This window comes from Ambystoma mexicanum, chromosome 5q (assembly GCF_040938575.1).
Source record: "Ambystoma mexicanum isolate Mex_15411 chromosome 5q, UKY_AmexF1_1, whole genome shotgun sequence".
Lineage (NCBI taxonomy): Eukaryota > Metazoa > Chordata > Amphibia > Caudata > Ambystomatidae > Ambystoma > Ambystoma mexicanum.
The window spans coordinates 1,010,711,020-1,010,723,244 of record NC_090933.1 but is presented as its reverse complement, the minus strand read 5'-3'; the positions used below and the strand labels follow the sequence as shown (position 1 = coordinate 1,010,723,244).

Genomic DNA, 12,225 nt, shown 5'->3' with positions numbered 1-12,225 from the left:
CAAGGTTTCCATTCAAGTAGATATAGTTCTTCAAAAAAAGAATTGCATATTGTACTGGAAAATGTCAACATTAATACAAGTGAATGATTAACAAACAAAAAAAAATTAGGCCAGTATGTGCCATGTGTCCATAATGTAGGCTACCAGTATTTATAGGGTACCAATTAGGTGCTTTTTGTCAATGTATTTTAAGAACAGGAATGATCATTTCAAAACCGACCCATAGTTTGCTGGGATGTATGGATCAGCAGACGGTTTCTACACTACGGGCAGAATAGCTGCAGATTTAAGGAGTCAAGGAAAAGACCAGAAGAGAGGATGAAGAACTCAGAGAGATATGATCTGGAATTTATAAAGCTAAGGGCAGGTTATTGAGACTATGGGTCTGATTCATGGAATTTTTTAGCCTGGTGCAAAGTGACTTTCCAGCACTGAAATCTCTCCATTGGCTGCCAGTGGCTTCACGATTAACTTCAAGACCATTTGCATTGTCCATAAGGTCTTCTGGGGCCTGGGACCAACATATCTCCATCTTTCTCTTCTGAAGTATCTACCTACTTGAACTCTTTGCTCCTCCATCTCCAACTCCTTGAGGGTCAATCGCTTTTCCAAGCAATGGACTGGGGCAGAGCTCTCTCTTCAGCTGGTGCCTCCCTATGGAACAGCCTACCTGTCTCTCTGAAACTTGGGCAGAAACATCTCCGAATCTGGAAGCAGCTCAAGGCCTTCATTTTTGCTTCTGCCTTCTCTCTTCTCCTCCCCTGCTGATCTCCTGTCTGATACTGCACTGGATACCTAGCTACCATCTGAACCTCGGGCCTAGATCCCTGCCCGCCCAGTTGCACACCTGCACTGACGCCTGGCAACCCTGCCCTTGGGGCTGTATCTGCAACCCTTCACTCCCCTACCTGCACTATCTAACACTTGTTGTTGGCACTTAACACCTATTCTGCCCCCTGCTGGCCACACTTCTTTTTTGTTGTTGTTGTTTCGATCCTATGTTCCGCACTTGCTCCACTCCCCTTCTCCCAGCACTTCCCCCCTTTCCTCTCCCTTGCACTTGAGCAATTTCAATGTCAAAGGGCCTAGTAAGGTCACTGTCTTGTCCCCACCTTGTTCCCCTTGCATGCCTTGTCGCGCCTTGAAACACTTGTCTATAGGCGCGTTATAAATAAAATATCATATCATATCATATCATAATGCCTAAGAACACTCTGATTCACAGAGTGGTGCAAAGTGTATTTTTGTAATGCAAGGTGACTTTGCACTGCAGAAATACACTTTTCAGCGCTATGTGAATCAGGGTGTTTGTTGGCAGTGCAAAGTCACTTTGCACCACGCTAAAACATTCCATGATCAGGCCCCATGTCTTTCACTATTTTGGGAGCAAACATGTTGATCGGAGAACATGATTGGTTGGTGCTGTGAAGGATCGGTGCTAATTCAGTATTAGGAGAAGTAGTTGAGTAGAAGAGGTCAGGGGAAAAGTAGTGGACAGAAGTAGAGTTGGGGAGGGATTGAAAACAGGGCAGTGAGAGTGTCAAACATTTGAGAGATTTTAGAGGAAAAGTATTGAGCAAAGTCAATAGCAGAAAGGGAGGAGGTAACTCATAGAGCTCAACTTGCAAGCCAACCAATACACCTCAAGAATGCACTCATTTCTGGAGGTTCATCCTTGGGGATGCCCATGACCACACCATGTAAATTGTTTGTCTGCAGATGAGTAATCTCAGGTAGCTGGCTCTGAGGCTCTCCTCTGATTACTGAAATGTCCTATCATTTTCACAAAAGCTCCCAAAGGATTGAGTGTGCTGTAAAAAAATCTCAGATGGAAGTCCTTCAGCCAGACAATGTGCACCATGCATGGCCACAATTTACAAAGTAGATATCCCCCTACATTGCACATCCATGGTCAGGCCTTAGACAGCAAAGTAAGCCCCTAAATCGTATATACATCACCTTACATTGACAGGCTTAGACAGCAAAGCCCCCCAATCCGAAATACTGCTTCATACATCGTAAGGTTTAGACAGCAAAGCTAACCACTTGAATTGCATATTTTGAAACATGTTTGGTCAGGATACACACTGAAGGTTTTCTCCCCACAAATCCCATATACTGCAACATATATCTCCAGGCTTTAGCGAGCCAAACTATACTGCTATATTGAATATAACAGGACCAGGTTTCATATATCCCGTAAATTGCATATTTTGTTCCCTATATAGGCAGGCTTTGGGTAGCAGTACTAGCACCCAGAATCATGCATACTGCAACGTACATGGCCAAGCCTTTAACAGAAAATCTATCCCGCTAAATTTTAAATTCTGCACCCTACAGGATCAGGCTTAACATAGTAGACATATACCCCAAATTGCACATACTGTATCATAAATCAACTAGCTTAAGCTAGCAGATTTATCTCCATAAATCAAAGATACTGCACTGTACAGGGTCAGGTCACCTATTCAGTCTGATCACACTCCCCCAGATCAGTGGTTAATAGACCCCACTAGTGCTGTATTCTAACATATTGTGGGCTCTCCCCTTCAGATAATATATTCCCAAGAAGCAGAATGGCATGCAGGTCTCGGGTACCTGTGAACTGCAGCTATAAACTAAACCAGTTTCACATCTGCCTCTCCCACTATTTTAATGAAAACCCATCCCACAATGTCACACAACGTTGTAGAATGTGTGCTATTTAAGACCATGATATTACATTATTCATGTTAAGTCCATGTATGCCATGAAGTTGAATATATGGTCATAACTCTATTTCTATTTTTTCAGTTGGAAGCATTTATTAAGCACACACTCACCTCCTTTCAGTAGCTTGGCACTTGCATGTGACACTACAAGGTCAAGTTTTGGGTAGCAAAGCAATCCACTAGTTTGCAGATACTACATTACACATGGTCAGGCTTTAGAGAGCAGAGCTATCTCCATAAATCGCAGATGCTGCATTGTGCATTGACTACCTTTAGAGAGAAGGGATATAACCCTGAATCAAACATACCCATCTCCCTAAATTCCCCTTGATAAATACCAGAACCACATGCACAACCCACCAAAAAAGACCATTGCATAACAGGTTCAACTGGTCCCAAACCATACAACTGAATAGGAATCACAGGCATTCTGACACACACCGCTAACCCAACTTCTTAATCAGTGTCCTGGATGACACCTTTCACCTCACTTCCAGATGGAAGCCAATTCTTTTTCCCCCAACACTTGTAAACCTTGATTGTTTATGCTATTTGTTTCGCCTGGCTAACCAGCTCACTACTAACATCTCTTTCCACCTTCCACCACACATACATTCCCCACAAGATTACATCAGGCCTAGCGAATAACAAATGAACATTAATTTACCTATCACTAAATCCTCCTCTTTAGCCCTGTTACATTCTCCCATGTCAGTGGCTAATACAAACCCGAAATGCTGTAGTCTAACAGATCTTGAGCTCACCCCTTCAAATAATATATTCTTAAGAAGCAGAATGACACATACGTCTCGGGTACTTCTGACCTGCATACATCTACATAGCATGTTTCCAATGTTCTTAGCCTGCAATGTGCAGCAGGGTCCACAACCATGGGTGAAGGGTGCTATGCAAGAACACTTTATTGTACATTATATCACATTATTCCTATAAATGTATATTTGCAGCACACATGAATATGTATGGTCATAAATCTACTTCTCTTTCTATTTAGTAGTGGTAAATATTTTATTTCAGAAATGATTCCGTAACACCAGTACAAATACATTAAATTATACCATTCAATTTAAACAAACAATAAACAAATGTAAACATGCACACGTTATTGTCACAAGATATTATGCAGCCCAAGCAAGTCAGGAACCATCTACCCCTGCAATGATGATGGCGTACAATAAACGCTTTTTATTATTACACCAAATTCTTTTGAGGAGGCCTCCACCCCGTCTCACACCCAACCTCCACCAGCACCCCTTTTCCCAATAGACCTGGAACCAGGCTGGTGTATTGTCAATGAATAATGCATTAATTTATTATTGTAATATTTAATCAGAACACAAATATGACAGCAGCCACTGATGTTGTGGAAACACGATGCACAGGTTTCTAGAACATAACCAGGTTAACAGATACTTCAATACCACACCAGTTTTGTGTTTTGAAAAGCAAAGCCAAATAATTTTGCTCAACTGATTGCAGGAAGGTTAAGCGCTCCCCCATTGTGACAATGGAAAAATGGGTTTTCAATGATATGATACTACTGCTACGAACAGCACACAAAGGTACTTCAGGCTGCTTACACTAGAGAACAATTAGAGCTTCAAAACAGACTGGATAGCACACATAAGAAATCCTTTTTAACACAGACAGGACATGTGAAATACAAGTCAACATAAAAGGAAATATAATTTGAATCCGTGATCAGGGTATGATAGAGGAAGAAGGATAGAGTAGGAAGAACAATTTTACAAAGGGGAAAAGAAAGATTTAGAAAAACGAAATTGCAAACCTCACTAAATTGTGCTGGAGCTGGAAATGACAGGCAAGCTCAAAACCCATGCAAAACGAAAGAAAGGCAATACCATATCTGAACTCAGAGCAGTATAGAGGAAGGGAAATACTGTAGGATAATCACTTTTTAAAGGATGAAAAGAAATCTTTGGAAAAACAAAAGTGCAAATCCCAATAAATTGGCTGGGCCAAAATATGACACACATGCTTTCAACAATGAGAAAGGCACATAAGAACCATGGTTTTCAGTGAAAATGACAGGGGCAAATGGATTCTCACAGCTGGAACAATGGTTTGGGTTTAATATGACAGATGCAAATGAGGATTTGTTTTTAAACCCACAATGTGAGGACAAAATCAGTTTGAGCTCATAATGGTAATCATTCTAATGAAGCAACACTTTAATGAATATAACAATTAATGAAAGCAATGGGGACAAGATGGGCAGTTTTGAATTGCAACGATCTTGATTCGTGAATTTCAATGGGGTAATTAATTGATTTACTAAGCCAATTATACTAAGGGCCTACACATACACTAGGAGTTCTTAATTGGGAAGTGGCAAAAAGAAAACATGGACAGGCAAGGGATTCTTCCACAGGAAAATAACTTAACTATCCAAACAAAGAAATGACGTATCAGAGGAAGAGAACTATAATCAACAGGTCAACAAAGGTGGATTTTGTTCCATCAAGAAAAGGACTAAAATGCACAGATGAACACAGTACTGGTCAATGGGAGAGGACCACAATGAACAGACAAATACATTATTTTCGATATAAAAATGACTAAATTTCACAAACAGATAGAATAGATGAATATTTATTATTGGGACACTCTAGGGTAGTGCTTAAATAGATAGGACTTGCTTAATCTATGACTGGGGGTCTATACTTACAGAAATAAATGGACTTTATGGTCATCGAGGGTTTTACCTCCTTGTTTGATGACCATGGGACCTATTGGTGTGAAGTTAAAATTTTCCCTTGTTTCTGCACAAAATATATTACCGAAAAATCAGGCATTCGATCGGCAGAATTCCTATCTCCTGTTACACATTTTCTCAAATTTTTATGATCGTCATATTTATGCAGAAATCACAATACATTTTTTTCCTTTTTTTAAGTTGTGGTCACCAAAATCATTTTCGGTTGGTCATATGCAGCTTGTGGACAGCTTTCCAGAAATCTGCACATGAATATTCTGGGATGGATATTATGGATATTACACAAAGAAAAGCATATCTCCCCATTTTGTGCAATGGAACATCAATCCCCTCTATAATCCTGCCCCCACCATCTGTCATGTGCGGCTGTGATGTCACGAGGGTTGTTGTTACTGCTTCAAAGGGCTAATAGCCAGCTACAGCAGATTTTATGATGGGCTTAAGTGATTTTGGTTGTAAAACTGGGAAAGGAGAGAATTCCCCAAGCCATCCCCTTGGCAACCATGCTTGGACACAGCCAGTATCACACCTAAGGAGCCCACAGCAGAAATGAAACTGAAACTCTGGTATTTCCCCCTGGCAAGCATTTCTTAATCAACTATTAGAATGGCACAATTTCAATATGTAAAAACCCTTGCACAGTGGTTGCCTGCTTTCGCTGATTACAGAAAGTCAGAACAATGTATTTTACAAGAATTTAGCTGAACATGTGGACACTGCAAGTGTTGGTGTTTAAAAGCACAATGGCAATTTTACTGCAGAAAGTTCCAGCTGTGACCCTACATCCTGGGCAATTTCACATTACTCCATGCGTATTCTGCAAATCATGATGGGCTCATGATGAACACATGCACAGTTCCTTGATTATACCTTTGCCCCATTTTCAGGAGCATCACTTTAATACAAAGGAAGGGACTTTAAAGGCATTGCTTTTGGTCCTAGGGAAAAACTCCATTCTGCAGTGCAAGTTTGCACACAAATATACATGCTGACTGCTGCCATTTTTGCCAAGATGTTCTCAGCCTATCTGGATCTTTCACAAAAGGATCATGAGTTCTTCCCATGTGTGGCAGGGAACATTTGTATCCCCCCCAGGCTTAGGTGTCTAAATTTCTCCTTTGTAATAATAATAATAATAATAATAATAATAATAATAATAATAATAATAATAATAATAACAAATAATAATAATGATAATTTGTGTTTGGGCAAGGGCCTCATGTTGCACATGCTCAGGCCTGTAGTTATGGCATTTTAGGGCTATTCCACCCCACATTATAAAGCAGTCAGTTCAATTCCAGGTTAGGAGATTCACAGCCCGTAAAGATGCAGAGTATAATTTAAAGATGGGGTGAGTATAAACAAGTATATAATAGAGGAATATGTCTACTTTATAATTACACAAGTTCATGATTTCTACTGAAATGTTCACCTAGACATATGATGCAAAAATAGATTTATTCGGCATACACCACAGACATTTCTTTCTTTGTCTAACTCCTTTGATTAAAATTCTCAACCTTAAGGATGGGGATTAATGTAACGGGACAGAAACAACATAAGTACACTCGATCCTCCACCTTTGTTTTTGACTGGATTATACTTATAAATCTGTCAGTTCTGAACTTTAACAGCATACATGTTAAAGAGAATTTTTGAACCACGTAATTTCATGCGCTATTACAGCATGTAACTCAATTGCAAGGTACTGCAGAGATCTTTTTTGCATTTTCTGTATCTAATACGTTTGAGATTTCCCCTCCCAAAAACTTCCTAACAAGAACTTTTAGATCATGTGTCCGATCGATGTTTTTTTGTCAAATATCTGTTGGCAGGCCAAGATGTTAATTATGTTTAATATATTGGAAACATGGGCAGCAAGAAGCCACGCTAGAGGCCACCCAGTCCCATATTATCCTGTGTGTAAAGTGAAATAAATGTTTCTCCCAGCGCTTTTCATCAGTAGATGAATACAATGGATTCATGGTAAGACCACCAAGTGCATAGCCTGATTTCAGAAATGCAATGTTAGCTTGTACCATTTTTGTTTCCACAACATCCAGCTGAACTTCCCAGTCAATAGTATCTGAGAACTTAATCCCTAAATAGGAAAATTACTAAGCCCAGTTGAGTGTACTACTGACAATTTATAGAGTGTTGTTTTCTATAGGGGTTAAAACACATTAAAGTTGATTTTGCAATGTTGAGTTGTAGGTCAACTTATCCATGTACTCCATGTAGGACCAATGTACAACTATTGGAAGTGATCTAGGCTTGTGAATCATTGCCTTTACAAAATCTGCATAGTATAAAAGACATATTTTATGCAATAGTATGCGTGTCATAGATAATGTATTCAATTCATTAGACATGGAATTTATTTGAAGGATAAATAACAATGGGGCAAGTGCACCTCCTGGCCTGACCATATGTGTGGGTGGGAATTCATCCATCAATGAGAATATGGGGAAACAAGCACCACCTATACGATACTCAAGTTCATAAAACAAGCTTCAACTCAAAACATTAAAATAGTATTTGGACTAGTTGAAAATTACCATTGTAACACAGTGGAAAACAAATACATTTACACCAAGGACCAAGGGAAATCCCTGGTGACATTTTATCCCTTTAAAAGAAAGAAAAAACACATTTGCTGCTATTCTAACAAGTGTTCTAAATTGCATTCAATTAAAGAATCAAAGTATATCCAAAAGTCTTTTTGATTTTTAATAAGTAGACAAAGTTGGGGTCCTTCATCAGGGACCCTATTAGAGTGGTTCAACAGAAGTAAAATTCAGGTACCATATATCATCAAAAGATAAACATATGTCAGACCAACATACAGAAGAAATAAAGAGAAATTATACATTTAAAAAAGTTACATATCATATATACATGGCCCCTTGTCTTTAATAATTCTATATTTCTACTGTATATCTTAACTACCATACCAGTCGCCTTAGTACACACCCACTGCAGGCGGAAGACACGTCTCCAGACCCTATGAACAGATAAAAAATGCACAATCATTGTTGATATATTTAAAATGTTATGTGAAACCTAAACCAGTGGCATTCAGACAAACAAACCACTTAGTTAAATTGATGCCCTTTGAAGCAAAGGTTTGATTTTTGTAAGGGATATTGTTGTACCACAGATTTTTCCCTTGGTCCTTGATGTGCATGAATTCATCCGTCAAGTAATGATCTTGACCATTGCTGACCCTTGCTCTTAGATCCTCATGAAGGGTGATTTCTACATTTAAAAGTGCACAACGCATACATATACCCGACCATTCAGCTGATTCCATAATCTGTGTCTATTTGGATTATCAAAAGCAGAGTTTAGATCCATAGTCTAAGTAAATAGGAGTCTCATTTCAAGTACATTTTTATTGAGAGCCAGTCTCAAATGGATTATTTGCTCTAACATGTGATCCCCTTCCTAAAAAGCATACTCTGATTTATAGAAAATATTGTTTATCCATGCATCTCTAATATTTTGTTCTATATTATTCTGCCATATCGTTTGGCAGTCGAATCAATTAGTGATATGGGACAATAGAAATTAGGATCTGATGCATCCCCCTTCTTATGGAATGGTAGAATAACGCCTTTCTCCAACTTATAGGAATTCTGCAACCTTGAAGAAAACAGTTTTTTCTTGTTGAAGACTGAAACACATATAGCACAATTATTTTTAAATAGCTGTATTATAACCATGTCTGGCCTAGGAGCTTTCCCATTTGCCATCATGTGTAAAGCTGCATGTGCCTTGTTACACATGATGGTATCAAAACAAATGTTATGCTTTTCAACATCCCCATTATCCCCAGTACCTAAAGGGTGTTTGTTGTATCACGTATCATAATTTCAGTATTCCCAGACAAAAGTGTAAACACATTTCAGAGATCTCTGAGCTGGAAAAAGCTGCTTTGAACTATAGATAAATGTGTGAGACCATTGACAAAGAAGAGTCATTTTAATTGCCTGTGTTATTTACTGGCTTCACTGGTTCTAGGTAGGATACCAAACAAGGCAGTAGTAGGATTTGGACTGTTGGTTGAGTGCTCTTTTAACCTGTAGAACCTCAGTTTGGCAACAATACAGTTTTAAATAGTATAAACATACCCATTGGTCCATGGCAGCCAGGCACGATATGTTCTTTCAGGCTGAGTCACCACTGTTTTCATCCAGGTGGACAATGATTTTTAGTCCTCTGGATAAATGTATAACTGCAGGCCACACAAATGAACCAAATCTGTCAGGGGGAACACATACAAATTAAATAGTAGATGTACCAGTGCTGAGCACTTTAGGAAGAAGTATCTCTCACATTTTGCTAATCTTACTGTTTTATTGTGTACCTTCAGACATGCACCTGCATACTTAGTACTGCTATGTTATGGCTCAATCTATTGACTTCCAGATGCAAAAAAAGACTTCACACACTTTTGCTATTGTGCACTTTATACAAGCGATCTCATCACCTTGAATCTGTCAGTTATGTCACCCAGCTTGCTGTACACAGACACCAATACAAGTGAAACAGCTATTTTAAAGTACATGTGCGAATCAACATTTACTTTTTGGCATGGCATTCATAGCATTTATGATTAGTTAGATTTCTGCATTCGCTGGTTATTATGACAACATATATATTGGTCTGGGAGGATAATTCAGGAGCAACGCATTTGTCTTGGAATCAAGACAACGCAGAGCAACACAGGTTCAGATCTCGTTCCGCTTGCAGACTGGTCTCCATATTGAGTGTGTTATAAAATAAGACTTTATTAATATAAAACAATGATTTTCAATGTCTTTCTCTTACTCATCTATCATCGGATGGGCCGTTATATGGTAACCATCTGTGTCAAAGGAAAAATGTCCATTCAAATTTAGATCCAACTGTCTCATTAACCTTTAGGTACCGTAAAGGTTAATGAAATGCTACTTTGTTTCAAATGGGACACCTTGCAAATTATTCTGCAGGAGGTATTTTATTTATTTATTTGTAGCCTCAACATCCAAATTCTTTCCTGCTTCCCTGCAGCTTAGATGTGATGTCCCCCCATGCTCACAGTCTACAAACTCCTTTCCTGCATCTTAGTAGGCCTCAGCTTGTCTGTGTCAGAACAACACCCCTGACCTGAACCTCAAATCCTTCCCAGCTGTCAGCATAACTCCAACTCCAACTGCGTTCTCCTTACTCATTTCTCCTCTATTTCAACTCCCTCCATCCATCCATCTATGACCCTCTCTACATATTCTTTATATTTCCCCACCTTCTCTATGGGATGTCCACTCTCACCTCATCATGTGTGGACTTATGTCATTTTCCAGTTCCTACCTCATGGTGACATTTGAACAAGATCGGTTTGGCACAATCTCATGCTCACAGTACACTGTTACTCTTGCATCCCTTTATTTCCTCTCTGTTCTTACTTGCACAAACAATGATTGGTTTATTTCAAGGCCATTCTCACTTCTGCTAGATGCACAACATGCTTTGAATCTTGTTGTTCTTGAGGCACTGTTGCTCACTTTTGATTTTACCATTTTACTTTGGGGTTCAAAGCCCTAACCTTACTTTACTCTCAATTTTTAAAGTTAATGTCCCCACTGCGCAGACTCTTTATCTCATAAATTCTCTAACAGCACTATGTAACCCCCCAGATTATAAGTGATATAAAAGATGTGTGACATTCAAGGACAATGGTATGAGGTTGGTCCAACCAAAACAATATAACCCAATCAAGTTCCGTACTGCAAAAGCCTTGTTGCAATAGACAGTCCTGAACTCACCTGCCTGAGCTATATCGAATCACACTAAATCAGGACCATTTAAGTGCACTGGAACTCGAATATCTGGAAGAATGCAAGTTTGCACGGAAAGTATTCAGCAGAAGCTAAGTGAGGAATCCCTCCGTGAATGTGTTGTTCTCAAAGGTTTGACTGTATCCAATCCATTGTCTGACTGGCTGGGTGCACGCTGTTGCCTATACTCTCAAAGCTTAAGGAGGGTTTTCTAGATTTCAATATATGAAAGAAGAAGACTTACCAGGCTATGTAGCATGGAGGCTTTCTATAGAAACTCTGTTATGGTAAAATACCTCTTTCCAACAAAGCACTGTTCGGCACATTATGGGTCTTGGCTTTCAATGTTCTAGATTGAAATCAGTACTAATTCTAACTCCCCTTGCCTCAATGGCACCAACTGGGATGAAGTCTTAGCCATCTCCCTTTCCCTGTTTTCCAGTCTACATCATTTATATGATTGCCTGCTGGGAAAGTGGACCTGACACAACAATACATTCTACCTACATCTGAACAATGGCCCTCATTAGGACCCAGGCGTTAAGGGGTTTCCGGCGCCGTAAACGCCGTAATTTACGGTGGCGTAATTAGCGCCTTTCCCCATTCCCATTATGCCCTATGGGGCACAAATGGGAATGGGTAAGGGTAAAATGGGAAATGGGGATTTACCGCCCCACTCACCTTGGAATGGGGCGGTAAATCTGCCATCCACCAAGTTTACACCATGGTGGTAAGGGTACGACCCCTGGGTCGTAATGAGGCCCAATGTCTCTGGCTAGAGAGAGACAGCAGATTGTATCCTGCACTCATACAAAAGTCTGATGCATTCACTTTACCAGAAGCAAAACAAACGGTGTTTTTCTATCCATGCCACCTCCTTCTGATGCCCTCAATCCCTGGCATTACCTCCACCGCTGCAAAGCTGAGTACCACCCATACG

At 39.6% G+C, this 12,225-nt stretch overlaps 1 protein-coding gene across 5 annotated transcripts in view; it reads left to right on the top strand.

Annotated features, from left to right (window-relative positions):
- The window catches only part of CSMD3 (CUB and Sushi multiple domains 3), a 3,270,409-nt gene that overhangs the window by 3,021,812 nt on the left and 236,372 nt on the right, over positions 1-12,225 (top strand). The window lies entirely within an intron of this gene.